This window comes from Mus caroli, chromosome 4, assembly GCF_900094665.2.
Source record: "Mus caroli chromosome 4, CAROLI_EIJ_v1.1, whole genome shotgun sequence".
Taxonomy (NCBI): Eukaryota; Metazoa; Chordata; class Mammalia; order Rodentia; family Muridae; genus Mus; species Mus caroli.
Window position 1 is genome coordinate 51,917,682 of NC_034573.1, and position 27,543 is coordinate 51,945,224.

A 27,543-nucleotide genomic window follows, 5' to 3' on the forward strand; every position below is an offset into this window, starting at 1 on the left:
CCTTGGTCATGGTGTCTCTTCACTGCAATTAAACCCAAAGACACCTATCAAAACCAAGTTGTCATACGTCATCAATACTAAAAAGAGAGAAGAGAGAGGGGCCAGGAGTAAAGGAAAGCCCTTTGCACACCAAGCTCAGCAGCAGCTCTTCCACACAGCCTTGGGCAGATGCTGTTAGCTCCTGTCACAAGGGAGACTTCCAAGACTTCAAAAGGTTACATGCATGACCCAACGACAGCCACAAAGCCAAGAGAGCTCTAAACCTTGAACCCAGACCAGCCTGATGCCAGAGACCAGGCTCTTTCTACAGCCTAACCCTCCAAGCGAAAGAGCGAGCTGGAGGACTGGGCAGATAGCTCATTTAATAAAGTGCTTGCCTTGCAAGCACAGGGACATGAGTTTGAGCCCCAGTACCCACCCCAAACCCTAGGGGTGGTAGCAACTGTTTGAAAGCCCAGCACTGACATGGCACAGATAGGAGGGTCTCTGGAGCTCACAGACAGTCTAACCTAATCCAAAGGGGGAGACAGCATTCCAGAAGATGACATCTAAAATTATCCTCTGGCTTTACATGCATATGCACCTGGATACATACATGTGCATATACATATATGTTTGTGTATGGGAGAGGAAGTACTGTAGAAGAAGAGACAGGAGAGTCCCCGGGGTTCACTCTTCAGACAATCCAGCTAAATGGTTGAGCTCCCCATCTGAAGAAATAAGGTACTAAGCCATTGAGAAAGACACCTCAGGCTACCACATACATGCATACATCTATATACCACACACACAGTCATTTAAAAAAATTAATTATAAATATAAACACTAAGGAATGACATTTCTGGTATAAGAAAGCCATTTCTGGTATAAGAAAGCAAATTGAAAACAATATCTAGACTCTTATTCGAAGACCAGTAAAAATATGCACACATTAAAATGGAGTAGAGCAAGGATCACAAAGAATTAACATTTTTTTTTAATTTTTCCAATGAAAAATACACTGGCTGATTCCTTGTCAAGACAGTCTACTAGGCTGATTGATGAGGGGAGAAAATATTAGGAAATCAGCCCTAGAAACCACAGAATGGATCCCAATTCTCGCTTAAACCTCCAAAGACATATGCTGGGAAGATGGACCTAGATGGCCCACGGGGAGCAAAGGCCAAACCCTCTTCCTGAGAAGCTGCAGAAATAAGCAATGGAGAACCCAGGCGACCTGAACGGGTGCTCAGCAGGAGGAGGGCACCATGCCTGGGAGAGCTGGGGTGCACTGAAAACACTTTCAGAAGAGCCTCTGCCTCCAGAAGCCAACAAAGAGAGTAAACTCAGGCTGCACTTATTCCTGACTAGCATCGGCTATGAAGAATTCACCAGAAAACTGTGAGAAAAGAATGCCACAAGTTAGCCGCAGTCGGGGACAGCAGTGCCAAATGACAAAGGCTCCACTAATTAGTGAATGCCACACCAAATGCCTAAAAGAAAAACTCCAGTTGGAAGCAGACTTCCATCTGATGGCTTCAACTGAAGCTGGCTCCCTCCCCAGGCCTCACAGGAAGATAAACCTCTAATTGGCAAATTAACCTACTACAAGCCTAACCTTTCTCCTTATTCTGGATATCAGTCAAGTCATGACTCATACGAGACTCTTGAAAAAACACAGGGTAGATCCCCCGCAAAGAGGGGCTGAGGAGAAGAAAAGGGGAAATACTGAGTAGACACCAGCTTCTCTCTCCTAGGATAAGCAACAGAAAAATGTCCAAGCGTAGCAGGCCAGTAAGACAAACTGTGAGAGCTTAAAGTAAAGGGATTCCAGATTGAGAGCCTGTGTTTACTTAAACGATAAGTACGATTCTTATAAAGAGAAACTTCTAGTTCATGTTTGTGAGGTTGCTGAGGGCACTGCAGCAGCATCTCTGAACACAGGGCATGTCACCAGGATGGAAAGTCAAGGTCAGGAAAGAGTTTGTCCCAAAGGACAAAGAAAGGTAGGTCTGGACTGTGAACCTAAGCAAAGGTAGTCATGGAAATAACAGAAAATGAATACTGAGGAGAAGACAAATCAGATCGCTGGGATAGGGAAACCTACATTTAAAGACACCATCCCCAACACAGGATAGGCGAAAGAAAGTCTTGGCAGGAAGGAAGCTGTACAAGGTGACACGTGCCTGCAATCCCAAACTTAGGAAGCAGAGACAGGGGGATCAGAAGTTCAAGGTCACCCTCAGCTAAATGGTGAGTTTGGTGTTAGCCTGGGTTACATGAGATTCTGTATCCTTTTTGATTTTTGTTTTCGAAGATGAGTGAAAAGAGATACCATCATCAATGCTGAAATCAGGAAAATAAAAAATTATGCCCCAAAATTTTAGAAAACTGCTTCACAGATACTCACTTGAGATTAAATGGTGTGTGGGGGGGGGCAGGGGGTGGAATCAGTCTTTATATCTGTTTTGTTCTGCAACAAGCTTGACAGCCTGGCGGAAACCCAGGAGAAATGTTCTGGACCCAAGACCTGGAGCATCAAGGAGATGAGACACTGTCTCTCTTAGCATCTGTCCCCATCTGTCCTTCCACCAGAATGAGACAGCATTCGCCACCACAAAGCACGAGATAGAAAGGTTTGTCCTTTGGGAACTCTGATCAGAAGGAAAAGACTTAACAATCGTAAGTTCCAGAGCGAGACACTATGCTCACTGAAACAAAAACAGGATGTTTAAAAAGCAATTAACTCCAAATTTAAAAGGATTAGAATGTGAATTTAAGAAAGCTGGCTAGAATTTAAAAATAAAATGGGAGAACAGAGCAGAGGAAGAAAGAAATGAAGCAGAAACCCTAAGAGATAAATCAGAAGAATAAAGGAAAACAAGTTAAGGCCAGAGGGAGGGCTGCAAGTTCAAGAGCAGCCTGGGCAACTGTGGAGCCAAAAGTGGGCTGGGTTGTAGACAAGTGTCATAGTCCTTAGCTAGCAGACTCATGGCCCTAGGTTCAAAAGGGAAAGGGGGGGGGGGGAATGAAGGACTCATGAGTCCCTAAAATGGAAGGTCATGTGTCTGTAGACTGAAAGAGACCATAAGAAGCTGTTCACCTCAATGGGCTTTGATAGGATTATACGAATCTGGAGATTTTAAAGTCCTTTAAGGGCTAGAAAGGCTGAAGCTTATCGGTAGAGGACAAGTATGTGTGAGCATGTGGGCAGCAGGAGGACTGAAGCCAGCACTGCAAAAACTGACACCAAGGCAGCCATGGCAGCAAATGGTCATTACTCAAAACTCCTGAAAGACCTCAGAAAAGGGGAACTCAGAAAGCAACAGGTGGGAATCCAAGTGCCTTCAAACTGTTAAGTAATGCCCCTAGATGCAAGCTGACAGAGGGACAATGAGAAGGAGGTGACCCTTCTGGAGGATGTGCTTCTGGAGACAGGAAGGAAAACAGAGGTGGAGACTAGGACAGTCGATGTCAGCACAGGAGGAGCCAAAGGAAGTTAACTGTGAAGAGCATCCCTGGATGATACACATGAGAGTGAAGAAGGTGTCCTTGGTAGACCAGTTGTCCATCTGGATATACAGAAGGTAGGTTTATAAGAGAGACTGGTGTTAAATGCAGAGTTAATACATAGAAAACTAAGTCAGCATTAAAAAGATGATGACAAAAAAAAATGATGACCTTGAAACAGACCCAAATTTTTGTTTCAGAATAAAAAGGTCCACAGATTTTCACACGGCATGATAGTAACGGGGGCCCAGCACATTAATGAAGGATTAGAGACACGGATGAACCACGGAGCACTTACCTAGCATGAGCCAGGCTCATAGGTTTGGAGCCTCAAGTCAATTCTCAGCACTACAACAGATAGGTGTGACTACTAACCCAATTTAAACAAAGACTTAACACCAGAGGGACAACAGAGTTGGCGTAATAAGGGGAAATCAAAAGAAGGACTCAGTTTCCTAATCAAGCTTCATGGAGCTAACACTTTAAAAACATCTGTAACTGATCAAATTCTAAAAAAAAAAAATGAATTGCAAAGAATATGACCCCAAATAAAAAGTTCAGAACTATCCATAAAAGGGAAAGCACCAATGCAGAAATTCAAGGTGATGTTAGCAATTGTTGGGGCTGAGATGGGGGTGGAGCACAAGTGCTTATGTTAATAGATTAGGTCATGTTGGTTAGAAAGTATGGCTCAGAGAATAGCAAATATTCAAGTAAGGATAACCAGCACACTTGAGGGAAAACAAATGGCACAGAGGCGGTTTAACAGGGACGTCACTTTCTTCGTGCAAGAGCAAATAATGTGATAAAGGATGGGTGGAGGACTTAAGTAAATACTTCCTTAAAGGACATGTCAGTGAACAGAAAACAGCCAAAATGAAACTCCACAGCGCTGACTACCAGAAAGACACAAAGCAAAATTATTATGGTCTTGTTCAAGAGAATGTGAAAGACTGGATCTCTGTTACAAATGTAAAGTGCTCCAGTCAACGCAGAAGCAAATGGAAAAGCCTCAGAAAACTCAAAATGTGAGGCAGAAATCCCACTTTTGAACACATTTCCAAATTATTAAGATAGGATCTTTCAGAGCTAATCAATTACTCGTGTTCACATAGCATAGATACAGTGGCCCAGAGATGGAAGAAACCCAAGTGTCCAGTAGTAGATACACATATATAAACAAACTGGTAGATACCCATAATGGGATATTATTACACCTTAAAATGAATCAAGCCCTGACATAGGCACCAAGCAAGGTGCACCTTAGTGACATTTTGCTAAGGGAAATAGGTCACATGCTAGTGTTGCCAGGCACTGAGAAGGAAGAATGGGCTGCAGGGTATGTTTAATGGGCACAGAATTGCAGAATCATCATAAGGAAAGGTTTATGGAGACCAGTTGTACGCTATGGCTTGACTATGACCTTTAAAAGTGTGTGTGCTGAGGCTGGGGAGGTGGCTTAGTGATTAAGAGCACCGGCTGCTCCTGCAAAGGTCCCAGGCTTGATTCCAAGCACTACACCCACATACAAGATCAAGCCATCCATAACTACAGTTCCAGAGGATCCGAAGCCTTCTTCTGACCTTACTGGGCACCAGGAACACATGTGGTGCATAGACATACATTCAAGTAAAACACTCATACAAATAAAATAAAGTAAACACATCGAATTTTTTAAGTTTACGCATTGGAGATTTGATGCCCACAATCACAATTTACAACAGTTGTTCTTGGAAGTGGAGCCAAATGATGAGGTCATGAGTGTGGGGCTCCAAAAGACACTGAACCTTTAAAGAAGAGGAATGGGAACTCCAGCTCTTGGGAGGCTGAAGCAGAAAGATCACAGGTCTGAATGTATGAAGGAAGGAAGGAAGGAAGGAAGGAAGGAAGGAAGGAAGGAAGGAAAGAAGGAAGGAAGGAAGAGAGGGGAGAGGGAGGAAGGAGGAAGAGAGGGAGGGAAAAGAAAGGGAAGGGAAAGGAAAGGAAAGAAGGAAAAGAAAGCAAGAGAGAGAGAGAGAGAGAGAAGATGCCTAGGCTAGCTCCTAAGCTGAAGAAATAAGACAAAAACTGCATTAATAAACTCATTATCTCGATGTTAAAACTGAATACAAAAGATTGCCATCGCAGACATTCCTGGTGGGAAGCAATGGTGTCCGGAAACTCATGGAATATAAGACAATAATGAAATGACCCCAAACCAGTGGTCACTTCAATAGTGAAGGATGTACTGGAAAATAAATACCCTCTCAGAATCAAGCTAGTGTGTTTTATTATGCTTAGATAACTGGAGAATCTCTGCTTTGGGGACATTTTCAGGAATGAGCCATAACTCTGAATTTCTGAGTGAAAAGGAAATGAAATCCAAGTAAGTGTGGTCAGAATGAAAGAGGAGCTCAAGAAGAGAAAGATGGGATCTGTACCTCAGGAAGGAATGAAAGGAAGGAAGACAGAGGATCTCGGAAAGTAGGAAAACTAAACTCCTTCTTTAGGTAAGAGACAGACCGAGCACAACCCTGCGTCGTCCCATAGCGCAAAGCTGTCCCATAACGCAAAGCCACAATATCCAAACCTTCATCTCAGTTAGCGTCTGAATATGGACCAGAACAGTACAGGGATGGATGGATGGAATGAGGGCCTCTGCCTTTAGGAAAATAATATTGTGATGCATTTCCACTGTGGACTGTTAAGAAAGGAGCCACTAAGCCAAGCTGGGTGGTTTCAACTCAAAGTTTGCAGAAATACCAAGCTCAATATGCATATCCTAGAAAAGCTCAAATTTTAAATTCCAATGGCAGCTGATGGACAGTCTTGGAAGATGTCTTACCCCTAAGAACACTCATGTCCTTCTAACACCACAAGTAGTTCTTATGGTCTAGTGTCCTCAATGGTCTAAATTGAGGAATATGGGTAGTATAAGCAAACTGGAGGAGGTGGAAGGAGGGGCCAAGAGGAAGAACAATAAGGGGAGTGGACAGGTCTGTGGTTGTGTTAGGAAGAGTGATTTAGTCTCACCACAGTTTCTCTCTCAATGGTGGGGGCTGTTGACAGAGGCAGTGTCCATCATTTAATGTTCAAAGGAGCTGACTTCATTCATCTTTGGGTGGATACATCAAAATCAATTATGAGTATTAGAACAGCAACCAAAACCAAAAGTGTTTTTAAGCAAGTATACCTCAACATAAGAAAGTTATGTTTAATGGATTTGTGAACAGTATGGAATAGCCACTTAAAATATACCTAATGTGAGACAGGCAATGATGGCGCACCTCTTTAATCCCAGCACTTGGGAGGCAGAGGCAGGTGGATTTCTGAGTTCGAGGCCAGCCTGGTCTACAAAGTGAGTTCCAGGACAGCCAGGGCTATACAGAGAAACCCTGTCTCGTAAAAACCTAAAAAAACCAAAAAAAACCTAATGTGGATACAATTGTTAATGCCCCTCTGGAACCCATTATGGACAAGATAGATATCAGGATCCTAAACACTATACTGAATCTGAAGCTATGTGACTCTATAGTATCCTGTGGGATGAATATTACATGCAAACATTTAGCTCCAAGAATGTTTAATGTAAAACCATATGACAATAGAAACGATCAGAAAATTCAATAATATCGTATTATCAACTACGTACATTATCACACAGTATGTTTACATTCAATCCAGTTGTATCTAATCAATGAAATTAGACTGTGCTTAAATATCTCTCTCCTACGTGAGAAAACACACAGAGAAAGACATAGCACTTACACAGGTTTTGTTTTCTGAGGAGGTTATGGGTATTTAAGTTTTCTGCTAAAAAATAAGGTACTCAAGTGAAATATCATGGGCCAGGTAAAACAGCTTATCTAACACATTAATAATAATAATAATAACAATAATGAGGAGGAGGAGGAAGAAGAGGTGGAGAAGAAGATTAAGCTATACAAGGACTGGACACCAGGCACAAAGGACAGTGCCCCCAAAGAAGTAGAAGAATGATAGTGGCCTATACAATGGCCACAACTCCATCCTGACTCAAGATTTTAGGAGAACTGAGAATGTGGCTCAGAGGTAGCATGCACAAGGCCTTAGGCTCCATTTCTACACCTTTAAAAGAATTTTAAAAGTGTCCAAGTTACAGTCCAAAGAAAAGTCATGGAAACACAGGGAAATTACTAAGTTGAGAAGATAGATATGACACTTCAAGGAACTCTTTAAAAAAAATACAGCTCAAAAGAACTGACTATGAGAAAAGAGAAAACAGGAAAACAGCCTGAGAAATCCAAAGGACTTTTCTTTGGGTATCAACAAAAACTGATCATAAGATGCATTCGAGAAAGGTGTGAGAGGCAGAGAGATGCCACCCGAATAGAGTGAAGGAAACAGTACTCACTCAGTCTCTCTACCATCAGTAAAGCTGGAAAGCCATGTACTCATGGGCCACTAGGTGTAATTTGATGCCAGAGGCATCAAAATATCAATACCCAACACGAAGAATTATATCTGATATCTAATCAATACATGTGGATCTTAGAATACTATTCTCTACTGAAAGAAGAACTGTCTGGTTCTAGAGAAGTAAGAACATGATGTCCATGGACTGACCATCAAAGAAGCCACACGTCTTTGGTCCAATGAGTCTGACCATTGCTTCCGTAGGCAGAAGATTTTGGCATCACCCAGGTGATCCTGGGTTTGCAGTCAAGTAGAATGTAAGAGTTTGGGGTTATAGAGGCTTTCACCAAGTCTTCAGAGGAAGGCCTGGGAGGACAGATGTAGAGAGAATATTCTTGTGTACTGTATGATGGTTACATCACCTGTCAATTAAAAAGCCCGTGGCCGGTTGCTTAGGCAGGAAATGGCAGGAGAGACATTTGGGAGGAGAGAAAGAATTCTGGGATAGAGACAGGCATAGTCAGCCCAGAGAGAGGTGAAGAGATGGACATAATGGTACCTGTGCACAGGTAACCAGCCACATGGTAGAACATAGGTTAAAATTAATGGTTTATCTTTAGTTACAATCTAGTCAGGGTAGAGACTAGCTATATGGCCAATGTATTTGTAAATATAGGGTCTGAGTCTTATTTTGGGAGCATGGGGCTGGGAGGCAGAATGAGGCCTAACTTCTACAGTCAAGGAATGTGTAACGAAGTTGAAGTTACCATGTGCCATGCCTGAGTACTCCATATAAGAGAGACAAGTGTAGTTAGGGCAGGTATATACAACACAAGGTTATGAACTGAACACCTAACTGCCAGGACGAAGCCATGGTGATCTGAGACAACGTGAATGAGATGTAAAAGCCAGAAGACAACGTAATGTTAGTTTGATTGGCTGTTTTATTTTTGACTATATGGAAAAGTGTCCTCATTTATGAGAAATACATTATGAAGTATTTTCCAAGCACAGTCTTGAAAAAATGTAAGAAATTCACTCTTAATCAACTGCTAAAATAAAAGGTTCTTCACACTCTGTGTCATACTTGCAAGTTTCCTACAGGCTTGAGAGAGAAACAGAATCAGGAGTGGAGGGAAAAAAAACAGGGAGAGTCCTTTATTACAGAAACATCTGTGATAAAAATGTTTGTAAATGGAAGTATTCATATTTTGCCATACCAACCATAAGAACAGACAAAGCCAAGAATAAACTTAATTTTGCAATTTTCAAACTGGGCCGAAGTTCCTGTTAAAATTTACATTACCATGCCAGACACACATGGGCCTGGTCTTAGAGAAGACAAGAAAAGACATCTAAGATGAATTGCAAAGCTTAAGAGCATGTTGCCAAAAACTCGAGGAGGACTCCTGGAAAAAGAGAAGTCTAGACTCAAGAAAGTACAGGCAGCCCAGACCACCAGCCCTGGCTCTGTTTTTAAAAGCCACAGAAATATTTAGTGTTATATACATTTATGTTTGATACACAACAGGGAGGAGATCATCCAGCAACATGACCCTCAGGACTTCCGTTTCAAGGATCTAGAAGAAGTGTGGGTAGGTGCCATGTTCTTTGAAGACAGTAGATTATGATATTTCTTCTGCCTACCAGAAGAATAATCTCTTCCAGATGTTGCCCAGCCCACAGTGTGCTATTTGAAAACACAAAGGCTCTGTTTATTTTCAAAGTTCTAGAGCTAAACGAGAAACCTAACTTCCCTGAATAACCTCCTAACAAAATGGAGATAAAAGTTAGCTTTAAAGAAAGTCAGTATGCAACCTAAAGCTAACATACACATCATGCCAAAAGTTTAATAATAACATAAAAAATGTAGAATACAAACCTAGTATCTATTTCAGTGCTGGAAAGTAATGAGGTGGTTCATTTCATTTCCTTCCCTGTTCCCAGGATGCACCACTCCACCTCAGTGAATTCCCCCCGTGACAAGTACAGAGGAGAAACTAATAAAACCGAGCATTGTGCTGGAGTGTCAATGATTCCCAGCTGGGCATAACATATACATTCCCATTTCCTGAGGAGTCAGATATACGATTTTAACAGCTCGAAGGATCAGTAAAGACAGCCTGGCCTGGCCTTACTTTGTATGTGTATGAGTTCATGTGTAAAGAAATACACTGTATGTGTATGTGTATGTGTATATGTATGTGTGTGTGTGTGAGAGAGAGAGAGAGACAGACTGACAGACAGACAGACAGACAGAGACAGACAGAGACAGAGAGACAGAGACAGAGGCAGCGACAGAGGTGGAGAGCCACCTCAGCCATTGTTTCCCAGACAATGCCCATTGTTTGTTGAGACAGAGAGACAAGGTCTCTCCTTGGCCTGGATATGCCAACCACACTAAGCTGGCTGGCCAGTAAGCCTTAGGAACCTGCCTCTCTCCACTTCCACAGCTGGGTCATGTGTACTTGCCACCACACCTGGCTTCTTTATGTGTGTTGTGGCTCAAGCTCAAGTCCCCATTCTTGCTCTGCAAGTGTTATACTGCTGAGCTATCTTTTCGATCTGACAGCAGTTTTTCATATAGCAATCCAGCTGACTGCATTTCCAACATGGCCACTCTGCTGAAGAAACAAGGGAATGGAAACAAAGAAAACTAAGTGTCTCTGACCTTTCCACAGTGATTTTAGTAACTAAGAGGACAAATGTAAGAAGTGGGGCATAATGGGATGGCTAGTATCCCAGGTCCTACCGTCGTCCTATCTTCTGTAGCCCTGTCGCATCTTACAGTGATACCTTTGAAGATAAATGTTAAAGCTCTTTATCAAGAAAGCCTCAGAAAATGCAGAGGAAGAAGCAGCTCCCTTACTTTATCTAAATAGACTGTGAAGAGATTAGTAAAACCCTATGTCACAGAGCACAGCATCATCTAAAAACCAAACGGAGACCTAAAATCTGAAAGGCTTCAAACTGTCTCATCACTAGCCAGAAAGAAACCATCCTAGATGGCCAGAAAGCTCCAGGAGGCTACGGCAAACACACAGTAACTGTCACACAGACCCTTCTAACTGGCATGCAGAGGGAGCTGGTGACCACTTGGAAGAAGGGCTACTGTACTATGATGAGTCTGCTACAGGTTAGGGGTAGCGGAGGGGAGTCCTGAGGGGCAGGGGGTGTGGGGCATTGCTAAGGGGCAGGAGCAGTGGAGGGGTTGCTAGCTGGGATTACAGCTCAGTGAGTGACAGAGACCTTGCCTAACTGTACAAGGCCCTAGGGTCAATCCCTAGTTGTGTGGGAGTAAAGGGTGTCCCTGAGCTGATAAGCCATCATCCGAGATTAAACGGGGAGGAGAAACAACCCAAAGGTCTTTTCTCCCTGACCAACACTTTCCTGAGGCTCAAAAAGGAAGCAGGGTGTCACAGGGCCAGGGTGAGTGTGCCTGCTGCTTGAACCCAGTGATAAGCAATTAAAAAAAAAAAAAAAAAAGCCAAGCAGCCAGCAAAGCTACAAATGCCTTAAAGTCCAGCTTTGTCTGTTTCGTACGCACAGGTGTAGTGCATTCAGTCTTCTGGGGCTGGGGATTAAAAACAACAAATTTAAAAGGCCACCTTCAAAAAGCCACTCAGTTTTCTTTGGGTTGGTGTCTAGGGAGGTGACCAGCATGACAAGCAAAGACTGTGCTCCTGCTGGGGCCTAATGACTTCACGATGGAGCCTGCCCTCAAATCCATGGTCTATGCACTCCTCTCTGCTGGAGTTCGTAGCACCACACTGGTTACTTTTGGCCCCGAGCCTGCCCTGCATCTGTTTGTACTTATGTGAGGTATGGTTTATTTTGAAACAAAATGAACCAGATTTTCCCCCACTGCCTAGGTCTCTGCTTCGTACTGGGAAACATTAACTCTTTCACAGTCCAGCCAATCAGATGGAAGGAGACAAGGAAAGACACCAGCACAGAGCTGAGACGAGGTCACCAAACAGGAAACTTACTTCAAGGTAAAGAATAGACCTTCCACTGGTCACTTAGTTTATCTCCAGCCAGGATACTGAAGGTGATATAGATTTTCATTTTTATATCACAAATTAGGGGCTGGAGAGATGACTTAACAATCAAGAGCGCTTACTGCTCTTGTAGAAGACCAGGATTGAGTTCCCAGAACCCATTTCAGGCAACTCACAACCATCTGTAATTCCAGTTCTAGGACATCCAATAGCCATGTCTGGCTTCCAAGGTCACCTGCATGCATGTGATACACACATACTCACACGGACACACATATATACATAAACGTTAAATAAATAAATAAATAAATAAATACTTTATTAAAGTAAGGTTTTTACTCTGAGATCTCTGAAGACTAAATCAAAAGAAGAAAAAAAAGTTGCATATTATTGAGAAAGAGGAAAGATACCGAGAGATCCACTAAATCTTGGTTAAGAGTTGCCCCATGTTCATACAAAATACATAAAGATATTAATGACAATATCTTATAGCAACTGTCAATAAATACTAAAATATTAAAAACTCATTGTTCTCAGTTGCTATAATAAACACACAAAATGAACGCTAAACAATGCAGGTTTTAACCAAACTTAACGAGGGGTTTTAACCTAGTAGGACCTAGATATCTACATTTTTTAAAGGTATCTATTATTTCTGAAATGAAATTTCTTAAGGAACTCAGAAGCTAACCTTAGATTACATGCCATTGTCTGCAACCTGAATTCTTTAAAGATCCCAGTTGGAACAAGTTGTTACGATGAACACAACAGCTGCTGAGTAATACATTAGACAAAGTGGGAAACCGAGTACATTCTTCCAGAGAAAACCCTGACTCCCAGACCCTGCCAAGACCTCCTGACTCCTGTTCTATGGATAGGACCTAGAATCCATATTTTCACAAGCTCTCAAAGTGAGCTAACCTTGAAAGCCAGATGTGCAGTCAACCAATTCTCGAACTACAACACGTAGTCCCGAGTGTCCACTGGAAGGACTGTTCAGAAGCAGGTCGCAGGCCTCAAGCTGCTGAGCCCCTGACTCAGTCGGTATAGGCTGGGCCTATTAACATGATTTAACAATGAATCCCTGGCCAAGCTGGTGCTGGTGGTCCAGAGTTCACCCAAGGATCTACTCACTACACTGTCCATTTCATAGATCAAGGCCTCCACAGGCCTTGCACAGAACAGAGAGCAGACAGCTCAAGACTGTGAGGAAAAAACCAAAGACAAAAACAAAACACAGTCATATGTATTTTTAATACCCAGTCTAAGAGACAAAATGGGTACTTTCTCTTAAAAAAATAAAGCAAAGTGGACTTTAATCCAAACTGAAGGCCATTTCTAAAGACTACTAGAAAATGTCTTAGGAGAAATTTTCTGACTCATTCAGTAAAGACTTTAGCTGTAATTCTAAAGGCGCCATTCTGAGAGAAGGTGTTGCCATTTATAAGTCTTGGATACAAAACACTCAGCCAAGAGCCTAAGAACACATGGCTTTTTAATAGAGCTTAACCAGTAGAGAATGTCCCCACATCTTCCCGGGGTCGGCCCATAGGGCGAAGCGGCTGGATTCTGAGCATCTTACAGAGTATCTTACTGGGAAAGGCTGCTGCTGCTGCTGCTGCTGCAAACAGCAACTTTAGACAAAGTGGGCGGCAAGCTCTCCTCTGCTAAATGAGCTGGCCAGAAGGTCTGAGGTCTCCTACATTCATATCCTGTTCACGAGCCTGAGATCATATCACAGCTCAACTGGAAAAGGAAATTCTAACTTACACAAAGGCTTTTTTTTTAAAGTTATTAGGTTGTAATTTTAAAAGAAGACAGGAAATTGTGGACATGGGCAGCTTTTTTGTCATTTGCAGATGGCATGTGGAAAGATAGCTCCTTATACGCCGTGTTCTTCCCGGAGCGGCTGCATCGATCCTTAAGAAACAGTCAAGTCTAACATCTTTCACACCAGCTCAACACAGAGATAGTTCATTAGCATCAACAGATGTAGTTAATCAATAAGGCTTGCAAACTTCCGAGTAAAGATGACATCATCCCCAATTTGCCACAGAGCACACCCAATTTCTAGTAAAAAATACAGATAAGCAAAAACAAAAAGACAAAAACCTCCAAACAGCCCAAAGCCAAGAACAGCGATTGAGAGGGACCTGGGAAGACGGTGACTACAGTGCAGAAAGAGACAAATTAACAACAGACAACGTTCCATGGGAGCTATGGTTGCCGAGAAGAAAGAACAGCTGGATCAGAAGGGTCAGCCCTCCCCCTCTCCACCTTACTTGCCAGAATATGAGTCTCTCCCAGAGAAAACCACAAGTAGCATCCCCCTATGCTGCTCTGCTACCTGTAGGCGTGGCCAGCTAGCTTCTTTATTAGTGCATTTGCACTGCCCTGGCCTCCACCACGGCCACCACCATTGCCTAAGTGACCTCCACAACAAGCGGATTTTTCATTGTTCTGAAGATCAGAAGTCTATGATCCATCGACACTAACAGCAACTGGTATGAGACCTTTGGCCTAACCACTGAATTCTCACAGTTCACACAAAACAAAGGGGACACTCAGGACCCAGCTTTTATAAAGTCACCACCACTCATGAAGGTTCCACTCTCCTGACTTAACCACCATCTCCTAATGTAATTACCCTGGGGATTAGGATTTCAACATATGAATCCAGGAGATGAGAAAGACATAAACACTAGCTTATTCTCCCTTCTCTGACCAGTATCAAAGTTTCTCTCATAAGTCAGTAAGCACCACAAATCATCCATTGGTTGGTCCATAGGCTCCTGAGCATGCTGGGTTGTGTACAGAAAGAAGATAACTTATAACTCCAGAACAATGGGACCCTCCTTGATAAGAGGCCTTGGTAGGAAAACAGAGCTAGGGGTCTCTCCTGGTTTAGTAGTCAGGCAACAGGGCCTACATGGCCTCATCTTTGCCAGCAGGGCAAGCTGTTCACTGCACAGGACCACCAGCCTAAGTGTGAGAGAGGCAGGTCCACCCAAAAGACCCGCATCAATCCCGGAGGCTAGGATTTCACTGCCAACAATGGAACATAGTTTTAACTTCAAAGTCTAAAACATCACAGTGTCTGCTGTGATGGCCACTCACCTCAGAAGAGTGCAAAAACATTGGAAAGTCACCCACAAAAAGTGGTGTAGCCACAGAAAACTTTGTTACCTCTCAGTGTGAATGTCCGATTTTCTCCCTTGAGAAAAGCCATCTCTAGAATGCTCTATCACTTAGGAATCAAACTTAGTTCTAGCTTAAATGTACCAAAGGATGATGTAATCATCCAAGCAGTTTCTTTCAGTAGGTTCATAATTAGCCCTTTCAGGTGTGTTTGCTATTTTTCTATAGTTAAAACCAAACACGTGGCTGGACTATTGTGAATAGTTCCCATTAAATATAAATAGATTTGCCAACAGAAGCTATTTTGTCAATGACAGAAGAAAAACAAGACAGGAATCCTATTATTATATTTATAATTCAAGATAGCTCTTGATAGCATAGTTGGTTCATTCACGAATACAATTGGTTTACAAGGAGTAACACAGTCAAACCATCCTTCTTTGCAATCAAAATGATCATTTATATCCAAAATCTAGGAGTCTATGCAAACCCAATCTGACTTCCAGTGGTAATTCTCAAAACCAAATTATCTATAGGAACTGATAAGGGTTGTCAACATCACAGGATCTAGAATGACTAGGAGACAGTTGGCATTTCCAAAGGGGGTTTCTAGGTTGTAATGAAAGGAGAAGATTCATCCCGAATGAGCATGGTACTATTTCAGGGGCCGAGGTCCTAGGCTGGATGATAAGGGGGAAATGAGCTGAGCACTCATTCATCTCTTTCTGTTTCCTCACAATAGATATGATGTAAGCAGCTTCTGCTTTTGCCACTGCTGTGGGGCACTGCCAGCCACTCGTGCCTGCCTGTTGGTTCTATTCCTCTAGAGAATCCTAACCAATGTATAACCAGACCCCCAACATCACATTGCACCCAGAGCTAACACCCTGATGGCTTCTGGTCCTTAACATCACTGGCTGAATTGGGAAGACCTCAAGGCCATGCTTATGATGCTCACAGGTTCCTTCCTTTTAGCTTCAATTCCTCTTTATTTTATTTTATCTCTTGCAGTAGATGCAGTAGTAGGGGTTGAGCCTAGGGACTTGGGCACATGAGGCAATCACTCTGTCACTGAGCTTCCGTTCCACAGCCCCAGCTTCATTCCTGAACCCTGGACTGTGGGTTATCTGTGCTAAGACTCATGTAGGAAAAGCTGCCATGTTCATGAAATAAGACAGACACAGGCCTTTAGAAAATGTGATTGGCCTTGAAGGTCTTTTTGACTCCAAGAACTAACCACTAGTCTCTTCCACACCAAGGAAGGTCACCTCAGCTCCTGATTCCAGAGACACATTTTTTTTAAAAAATTTCCATTTAGAATCCAGTTTTGAAAATAAACTTTACAGCTTCTCAAAGAATAGATGAATAATTAAAATCCACTGGCTAGAAATGCCCACATGAAAATTCATATAAAAGATACCACCATCTTATTCCACATAAGATTTAACCTTCAATATATATGTATGTGTATACACACACACACACACACACTATATCTTGTCTCAAAATTAAATATCTTACATGGAAACAACAGTGTTTTTGTTTTGTTTTTTGTGTCTTAGAATTTCTTCACTTCTACAGTAACAGCTCACTTTGCTTGATACAATATTGTTATTGCAGCTGATTAAAAACAGTAACAAAACGGTAAGAGCATTCAGTCGAGGGCCAATTTTAGTGAGGTTGCTGATATAAAGGCAGCTATTCTAATAAAGTTTTTTACCTTCCTACTTTAAGAGGAATGAGATGCTAACTGTGTACTCAGCTCCCTCCTTGCAAAACCATCACCTATGAGAAACCGATCCGATGCACATCTTAATCCATGCTAACTGTATCACAGCAACACAGCTGTGTGTTCCAGTAATGGAGGGGGATAGGGGTGGGGCAAATATTCATTTTATTTTACCCAACAATACTCATGACGTTATCATCACACAAACGCAGAAGTATGCCCTGATACAGGAAAAGACTTGGGAAAGAACTTTTAAAACGTGGGGAAACTTCCCTGCAGTGTAATCATGAGTGGGCGAGGATGGCAAGTGTGCAACAGTACGCAGCGTTTCTTGAGAACAGATGGAGGGCATAAGTCTTGATTGAAGTTAGAATAAACCAGGCACCTCATATCATAAATAGAGATAGGGTTTTTGTTTGTTTGTTTTTTTCTGCTAAGCCTAATAGAACAAAGTAACGTAAACCATCTATAAATAAAGTCCATCTCCTGAAAGAGGTGTCTACCCGAAGTCTAAAGCACTCTTTCTATAACTTCTCTTGAAAATAAGTAACGCTGAAGATGAGAAACTGAATTTGCATGCCCAACTCTTGGAATCTGGCCAGATCACAGGGTCCCTTTTAAAATGGAAATCCTCTGGTCTGGAGGAGTAGTCAATTGGAAAGTATTTATATCACAGAGATTGAGACTTAGTAGACAGTATGACTGACCCAATCCCTGGAGTTTAGTAAGCAAGCTGGAACATCCCCACAGAAGACACAATTCACTGGTGCACATTCCCATTGCAAGCAAAGGGTGACAAGGAATAATCCTACAACCCGCCATCTGGGGACACTTCATATAATTCTCCAATAGAAGGAACAGCCATCTGAAAGACAAAGGGCTATCTATGATGCAAACAGTTATAAAAACACGGTATCTCTGGAGATGCCTTAGGAGTTTTGCTAACTGAAAAGAAGAAGGTACGGTGGTTCAGATGAGAAATGTCCCCCGCGGAACTGTTTGGGGGAGGTTAGACTTCCCAGACTGTGCATCTTTAGACTGTGCAGCCTGGTGGGAGGAAGTATGTCGCTGAGGGTAAAATTCCCCACTTTTTCCCTCTCCCTCCCCCTTCCCCTCTCTTTCCTTCTCTCCCTCTCCCTCCCTAACCCCCACTCTGTGTTTGTGTGTGTGTGTGTGTCTGGACAAAATGTGACCAGTCAGCTTCCCACTCCAGCCATGCCTCGCCTGCCATTATGGTCTCTCCCTCTAGAACTGGCAGCCAAAATGAACTCTTTCTCTCTCAGGTTGTTTTTGCTCATGGTGTTTTATCACAGGGACAGAAAATGATCAGATACAGGATATAAGTAAGGTAAACAATCCCTTTAGGATTCCAAGCCTGAAAATAGTGATAACCACAGAACGGGCAGAGTGACACAAGGTTGGATGCTGTGTGGCAGGGTCAGGAGCATCTCTCCCTTGACTCATAGATGGAAAATGTTACGGGAACAGGGAATAGGCTTAGAAGCAATCCTGCAACAGTAACATCTTATTTACATTAATTTTGGCCACTGTTCCAAGCGATGTGTGATTCTCACAGTGTTAGTACTGGAGCTGAATGTTTTAATAATGTGATCTTAACAATTCAGACTTGGAAGAAAACATCCAATAAATTGTTGCATAAAGATGAAGTCAAGGTTCTAGCATCCACCAGGCAGGGAGCAGCCACATCTTTCTATGCCACAATCATATGTTAGATGCTTGCCTCACAAACCTGGACCTTCCCACGATAGTCAGAGTCAATACTTTTGGCCAACATTGACGTCACAGGACATTTCTCCCACCCATCCTAGTTCCCAACTCACCTCAGCTTTTATTTTATTTTATTTTATTTTATTTTATTTTATTTTATTTCATTCTCTTTTGTGACTTTAGCCTTGTTTTTCCCTCAGCCCCAGAATACAAACATGCTAAAATTCCTGTTAAGAAATAAGAAAAGAAAAATGCTCAAATTCCTTTCTTTTTCCCCCTCTCCTTCCCCCTCCCCAGTCCTTTGCTTCAAAGCCAGGAACACTAAAGAAACTGGGTTTGTTGCTAGTTCTTGACTTTCCATGTCCTGTTTTCACTGACTGGAATGGCCCTGTCCCTTCCCTAGCCACAAAGTGGACTCCTTATCTTTCAGTCTCTCAGAAGTCTCCTCTTTCCTCATTCCCCCAAACACACACACCCAACGCCCTCAGCAGGGAGTTGGCAGCACCCTCCTGTATACCGTCACCTCTGCACCTTGTATAACAGCTTTAAACACACTAACTTCTATCATCCAAGCATCAACGCTTGGACCTTGAACATCTTCAAGGTGGAGAGCGTGCCATACCTAAACTTTCCATTCAGAAGTTCAGTCAGGGCTGGCTTACTACCAGTGTTCTGGCAAGATTGCTAACAAAGAGAGGAATGAAGGCATTTGACCATCCGCAGTAAAAATTTAATAAAAAAAAAAAATGAACTAAACAATTGACTTAGCCACAAACTTAACTGTTTGGCTGGAATAATGGCCCACATCTCCAATCTTAGCACGTAGGAGGCTAGGAAGGAGGACATGAGTTTGAGGCCAGCCTGAGTTACACATCACCAGTACCAGTTCAGCGTGAGCAACATAGTAAGATTCTGTCTCAAAATTTAGAAATAAATAAAATGCCCCACCACTATTTCCTGACCAGTGCAACTAGCCAGAGTTCATGCATGTAAGAAGTATCATATCACACAAGAAGCAAAGTACTGGCACTACAGTCCCCAATATAGTTCCAAAGTCACTGGCAACACAAGAGCCTCCTTGTCAATCCTACTCATGCCATGTCCAACTATCACATAAACAAAGAGGAGGATGACTCTGGAAATGGATAGGCTCTGTATAAACCTCCTTCCTCAGCACATCTCCTTAATCCAGCTGTTCTTTTGTGGCAAGCCACCTATATACCACACACACACACACAATTTGGCTCTATATAAATTATCCCACCAACTGATACCTAAGCAAGCAACTTAAAACCTGCAGTGTCAGGCAAAGATTTCATATCACATAAACAAATGTCCATGGCACTAGAGCTAGATCTTATAAATAAAGTCTTAAGTGATCTAAACAAAAGGTAAGTGTTAATAACATCTTAGAATGGGAGGAGTATATTTTACCATAATGCAAAACCTTCAAACATAAAAGGTTAATGAAGAAATCCAAACAAATGCCTGGAGCTACTTTATATTTAAAAGGAAGGAGGGAGGGAGGGAGGAAAAGAACACACAACAAGAAACACCCTTTGGATCTTAGATAAACTACTAATATCTTGAAAGTTGTAAAAACAATAGCTATATTATTAAATGCATGGGCTAAAGAAAATTAAACTGTTAAATGATAACCCCAATAGAAAATTTGACAAATACAAGAAATATATATGTGAAATACAAAAAAGTCAATAAAACCAGAAAAAGAATGTGCTTTTTGATTGATCAATAGAATCTAAATTTAAATCTAAACCTAAATTTAAATATACAGTGTTATTTCTCCCAACCCACTGATTATTTTTATCAATTTATCCAATAAGATGAGGAGGTTCAGTGACATAGGGTTCCTTCACTCCTCTGGGCTGCTCTAGCACCATCCATAAAGAATAAGCCAAACATACTCTTTGACCTACCAATTCTGCTTCAAGATATTTACTATGGGGAGATAATCAGCCATCTACACAGGCATATCTATATGAGGGCATCATTACAGAACCAACTGTGAAACCAAAAGCAACTGTGAAACCAAATAATCCTATTTTAATAAAAATATACTCCACACGCTAGAGAGACAGCTCAGTGGTTCCAAGAATTCGTTGCTCCTGTAGAGGACCTAGATTCAGTTTCCAGCACCCACAAGGCAATTCAAAACTGTAACTGCAGTCCCAGGGGATATGATGCCCTCCTCTGACTTGCATGGACAATGCACGTGTGTGTATAACTCATGCAGCCACACACAGATCTTTTTTAAACAATGCCTTTAGGGGATGAAATGTGTCCTACTGTAGACTTCTTTCCAGGAATATTAAAGAACAAATATCCTGAAAATCACTCCAGCATTAAAGCATCTGAACTTGTCGAGTATATTTTATATTTGCAATATGAAAACCCACAAGCAGCTACCTGTGCAGTTTTCAGCCAAGTTGGCAAAAGTATCGAGTCTCCATGGAAACAATATATGTCATCAGCTGAGGTAAAAAGAAGTCTGAATGTGGCCAATGTTAAGATCCCAAACCCTGTCAGCTGTTAGTCTGGTGTTTACAGGAAGAACTCAGAAGGACCATAGAATCAGATCAAAGATCCCCGCAACATCGGGATGTCAACAGGTAAACCAGAGACGGGAACACAGACTCGCATCACAAGGGAGGAGGCACAAAACTGTGACTGCCTCGGGACTTGGATGAAAGTTGCAAAGAATCTTCCCTGAGAACTTACAGACAGGCACCTGCCACTAATTAATCAGAGACTGAAATTTATCCTATTCATCTGGCCACCAAAAAATTCAAAGGGAAAATTGAAACTGCAGTGCCCATGGGTTAAAACAGAAGCAAACGCATATTCTTTCCAAAGTGTTTTTAACCTAAGTTCTAAATGCCCAGAGGGAGAGAAACACAGAAATGTATACAGGCATGGGGTGGGGTCAGAGTCAGAGGAAGGGCTGGGGGCTGGAGGAGCACAAAACATTTGGAAACAAGCCAGCACATACTGACGTCACCAAAACCAACAAATACAAAGTCTATACATACTGGAGTTGTCAGAACGGCTTATAAAATGATAATCTTTTAATAAGAGGACATTATTAAAAGGATGATAGATTTTAAATTACTCCATTTTTAAAATGGGACGGTTGAGATGGCTGAAAACATAAAGGTGCTTGCCAGGCCGGATGGCCTGAGTTTGATCCCCTGAGGCAGCATGGTGGAAGGACAGAAAGAACTCCAGCAGGCTGTCTTCTGACCTCTGAAAACACCATCGCTCATAAGCACACTCCAACCCCCCCCCCACACACACACACAGAAAATACGTAAATAAATGTTAAAGAGTTGAAAATTATTCAAACTTTCCAGAAACTAAAACCCAAAAGAAAATAAAACACACAACAGAGAGCAGCTGAAGGAAGAATTAATACACTAGAGGTTTACTGGGAAGAAATTACACAGAGACGTGAAAAGAATTTGAAAGTAAAGTTCAGATGCAGGAAGCCTTGCAGCCGCATGCGTAGTAGAGGATGGCCTTGTGGGACATCAGTGGGAGGAGAGGCCCTTGGTCTTGAGAAGGCTCAGTGTCCCAGTGTAGGGGAATGCCAGGACATGGAAGCAGAAGTGGGTGGGTTGGTGAGCAGGGGGAGAGGGATGGGATAAGGGGTTTTCAGGGGGGAAAGCAGGGAAGGGGATAACATTTGAAATGTAAATAAAGAAAATATCTAACAAAACAAAACAAACAAACAAAAAACCATACACAACTTTTGGTATAGGAAAAAAAAAAAAAAAAAAAAAAAAAAAAAAAAAAAAAGTCCCAGAATTGGAAGACGACATGAGTCCACAGAATCAGAAAACAGAAACATTAAAAACAAAATAGAAACAAAACTGAATTTTCTAGACCACTGATTAACACAATACATTTGATATGCTCATCTGTGAGTGTGAGCATTCTTAAGCCCCAAGCAACGTGCCTGCAGATCTCACAAACCAGCCTGGTCGTGCTAACAGTGTCTGTCTCTGGTGTCTGAGTTTTTTTCTTGCATTGGTATCTAGGGAGTCGGGAGGGGGTTGGGAGGACAAGAAAGCCAGTCAGGGATTCTTGATGTTGACACACATCTGGCATCAATTTTGACTCTTGGGAACCCAAGCAGTGGAAGCAAAAAGACCAGAAAACAAGGTAGGAACTGAGACCACCTGTCTTAAAGCACATAAAAATTTACAATCCCCAGCAATCACAGGGGCAAAGTCAACATTTTCTAAGGCCTTTCAAGACAGGGCAGAAGAACAAATATCATCAAGAAAAGAGACAGAGCTGAAAATGTTTGCCTGCTGGTTCTCTTTTTTAATGACATCAAAAGTGCATCAGATATAAAACTTTTTGGTAAGATATCCTTGAACTTTCTGGAGGCCACAAATCACAATCAGCAGTAGTAAAAACTCAGACCACAGGCAGAGCACTTTCCTGTGACCTTTAATACATATTATTATCTAATGATAGGAAAACCTCTCTGCCTCCTTGATTTCACATAAAATATCATGGCTCACCCTCTTCTTCCAGAAGGCTGTTCCCCAGGCAGAGAGCAAGAGCACCAGAATTCAGAAGAAAGTTTAAATGTTCTCTATCCAGCCTTTTCCTGGTCTTTAAAGGGATTTTGGCCAAGTTCACAGAGGACACAACAGGGAAAGATCAGGCCATCAAAGGCAGTCAGAAAGCACATCACTCCTATAAACACTGCAACCTGCAAAGAGTAAACTTCAAAGGCAATGAGGACTATCCTGGATTTATCATGTGTGCATACATGGGTGATGGGTGCGTCTATGTTTGATTTTAATGATCAATTGACTACGGTTTTACTAGACTTCTCTCAGCACTGGTTTCCTCTAGAGTGCTCTCAGCACAGTTTATAAAATGGTATTGATTATAAAACTTAATACAGCATCTCTCACGATTGGAAAGAAACCCCTAGAGTTGTTACTTAGTTCTTCCTCTTACCCAGTGTTTTAATCCTAACAGAATATCTGCTGTGGATACATTCCTTCACTTACAGGAAGCTCACTACCTTCCAAGGCCTGTGGTGAATTCCTTGGGCAGGTCACATGGGACAAATTCTTTAAGAAAATGCAAACCATGGTACCTAAAAAGCCCACCAAGGTGGGGAGGGGATGTAGCTCAGTGGAATGGTACTTGCCTATGATCCCCAATACCATGGAATTAATAATAATAATAATAACAATAATAATAATAATAATAATAAATAAATAAAAGCAAAGAGCTCTCCTGGATCCAAACCAGATCGATCAAACCCTCCAGGCTTATCAGAAGATGAAGTAGTCAAAGATGACTTTGAAGGTTCCCTTCTCTTCTCTTTCTCCCATCCCTACTTCTGCTTCACAATTGTTTCCAACTCCTTTTTGCTCTCACAGAATAATAGTATTTCTTCCCAAGAGTATGTATATCTGGGTACTCAAACACACAGCTTCTTTTGAGTGCACAAAAGCAAATACGAAGTGACTAGGTGTACCCCGTGTTGCTGATGAGATGGCTGAGGGCAGAATAGAGCCCTGGTGATCTTGTCACCAGTCCAAAGCTGTTGTCTAAAACAGGCTTCTAAGCCCTTCCACTCATGACCCCACTCATGGCACATGGGTGTATAAAGTTGATATAAAAATTAAATGATATATGGAATCATAAAGAATATACTTGTCAATACTGAGAATGCCTTTTTAAACAAAATACGTAGTACAAAATGCAGGGCCATTTCAGAAAGCATGGAAGAGTCTGTCTTCATCTCAAGCCAAAATTCACTAGATCATTTTAGAAGAAACTCAGGTTAGCAGTTCAAACAGCAAAGTAAAAACTCAGCATTCTGAAACAACAGAATGAAGCCACACTGAGTAATGCATGGGAAAACATGAGTTTGTTACCCGTGATGAACCCCTACTACTGACACCCATAGCATAATCTCCAATCTGAGCTGGGGTGTTTGAGGCAGCTCTGATGTCACTATGAAGCCTGACAGCCCATGTGATGCAAACGGTATGCTTGTAAAGCCAAGGCTGCAGGAGTTTGGGATGCATTTAGTTATTTGACCCCATGGAGGGTCATGATCCGCCGGGTAACAAGCTGGGTAAGAAGGTGGTATCTCAGATGTGGAAGGACGAGGGCAAGGCAGTGAACTGGATGAGGCATAAACTGCTAGAAATAAAAGCGCCCATCATGACTGTTCTCTCACACGGGATCACTTCACTTTGTGACTAAAATTACAAGTCTGGAGGAATCTTGAGAGAGAGAGAGACAGAGACAGAGACAGAGACAGAGACAGAGACAGAGACAGAGACAGAGACAGAGACAGAGAGGAGAAGGAGGACAAAAGAAGGAAGGAAACTCCAACCACAGAACAAAGAATTGCTCTACTACACTGGAAGGCCAGTAGATTTGGCCTACAGCTTGTATTAAGTCTAAAATGTCATCCTTTCAAGTTTGAATTTCAAACGTTTCTTGTATCAGCTTCATGTATTTAATATAGCCATCTCGCCAGATAAGTGCAAACTCAAAGCAGTTGATGGCTGCAACAACAACAACAATAACAACAACTATAACAATATGATAGTACTAACAACAATGATAATAGAAACAATAACAACAGTGATAATAATAGTGACAACTATAACAATGATATAGCAATAACTAGAACAACAAAAAACAACAATGATAACAACTATAACAATAATAATGATGATGATGATAATAACAATAATAGATCATAAAGGGTCATTTTTCTATGTTATAGGATGAAGACTGGATCTCCTTCTTCCCATATCAAGATGGTATTTAAATATCAAATACAAAATGTACTCATATAATCCTTTCTGTCTCTGGAGTCCTAGTTTTTAAACCCGCACTCAATACTTGAGTTCCAAATACAGATACAAACTTATAAACAAAACATCCAACCACAGAACTCATTCTGAAAGGCCCAGGACCAACCACCCCCCAAGCAAAAGGTGAAATGCCAAACCTCAAATCGGCAAATGTACTAACCATGCCCCTGACAGCGTGGTAAAAGATGAACCCAATTAATGTTACCTTAAAAATAACTGAAGCAGCTCTTCCCTTTTCAGCCCTAATTGCCCATCATGGGACTTCAGAAGCCAGGCGCACCGCTAGAGATAGGCACATGATTTTTGACCATTGTATTCCTCGACCCTGAGTGAACCCAGTGAAACGTATTAATGGACTCCTAAGGCCTTCACAGAGCCCATAATCTGTCAAACATTTACAATTACAAGGGGATCAATAAAAACAGAATTGCTGAGCAGCTCCTTTCCAGTCCACTCTGGCCTTTGGATTTAAAAGAAAATGTACTGGAAGGAAGGAAAGCAGTGCCTCACCACCACCCCCAATAAAACTTTGTTAAAAATCCTAAGACTGGAGGGGACTTTCAAGGTTGTCTAGTAAACTGCCCTTTTCTCCTCCAGATACGTCAGTCATCGGGCATGTCGCTGTCAAGGGCAATTTCAACAAAACTAACTTTTCTTCTCAGTATTTCCTCGAGTGACCTTGTCACCCAGAATGTTCTGTGGCACCTCAAACTCCCCTATTCAAACTGAAGCTGAACATCCGCACCGCTGCTGACACTGTGTCTCTGCCCTTGAACATCAAATTCCTGATCCCTCTACGCGGCTCACCTTACTCCAACCTCAGATCTCCTGATGCCCAGCCTCAACGCATGCTCAGTCCTGAGCTCCCCTCCGCCAGCCCGCTATCTCCCAAAGTCCTTTCTGCTAGTCTGCCCTTTGACACTATCATCACGATTAAAATCTACCCTGCCGCTCTGTTTTCATTCATAACCACCAGAGACCCCCGTGGGAAGGAAAAAAAACAGAGACAAGATAAGGCTGTCACTATGAATCAGTGCATTCTAATCCCAGCTGAGCCCTAAAGCTGTCATTTCCCTCGGCTCTCTCCATTCCATCACAGTGCCTCTTCCCTTCAAGAAAACCCGTTTGCAGGTCCAGCAAGGGGAAGGCAGTGGATGCTCTTCATGAAGCTCCACCGCACTCCCTCCCTGCCTCCCTGCTACCACCCACCACAACGATGATTTGGAGTGTTTTTCTAAATCTCCTTCCTCTCCAGTGCTTATACGTGCTATTTTGCAAACGCCTGCCGCCTTGCAATGTATAAAGGAATTTGATAACTGGATATCATCGGCCAGGATAGCCTTACTTACTTACTCACACTTACTCCTCTAGTGTGATCCTCCTGCCTCTTGAGTCTTCAGCATGTTCTACCCTGGTCATAGGCTCACACTGTCCAAAGTGGAGCTGCTGCTGGTAGCACACAGCGTCGCACAGAACTGGACCACGGGGGTAAAGGGTGCAGCGCTAAATTCTGACAACTTGAACTTGCTTACATTCAGCAACTATCAAGCATACGATTTTGTGCAAAGAAGTATTTCTAGGCAATATCCTGAGCAGCCAGCCCATCACTCCACAAGGAATGTGGAGTATGCAGCAGCATCCCCCTCAGACTAAGGCGGCAGAGCTACTTGTCTGAACTGCCTCCCTTTGGCTCACAGTTGGCTTTCCTGAGATAAGCTTTGGCATCATGCCATAGACCTGTACTGAACAACGCGGCTCTTTCAAAACTCTACTGTTGGACTCACAATAGTGTCCTGCGTCCTGGTGGCTCATCCCTGTAATCTCAAGCCTTGGGAGGCTGAGGCAGGAGGACTGCTGTCAATTTGAGGCCTTCTTGGGCTACTGTGTAAGACCTTGTCTCCAAAAAATTAGTGATGATGATGATGATGATGATAAATTGTGTTTAGAGACACTACTTTAAACTATCTACGGTTTGACAAACCACAGAGATTATCCTGTCTCCTCCCCATACCGTGAAGAGCCACACCCGTTGGTCATTCATGTTCATGGGCTCTCTGGGCCATACTGATTGTCCTGTCTCTGTGTCAGCTACCTGGAAGGTTAGGTCAAATGTTTGGTCCTTTTCTAATGGATGAACTGGACCCTGAGATGGACTCTCAGTGTTCGTCTCTGCTTAAATTTACATGTGAACTTCCTC

At 42.3% G+C, this 27,543-nt stretch overlaps 1 protein-coding gene across 7 annotated transcripts in view; it reads right to left on the bottom strand.

Annotated features, from left to right (window-relative positions):
- The window catches only part of Lpar1 (lysophosphatidic acid receptor 1), a 114,158-nt gene that overhangs the window by 68,125 nt on the left and 18,490 nt on the right, over window positions 1-27,543 (bottom strand). The window lies entirely within an intron of this gene.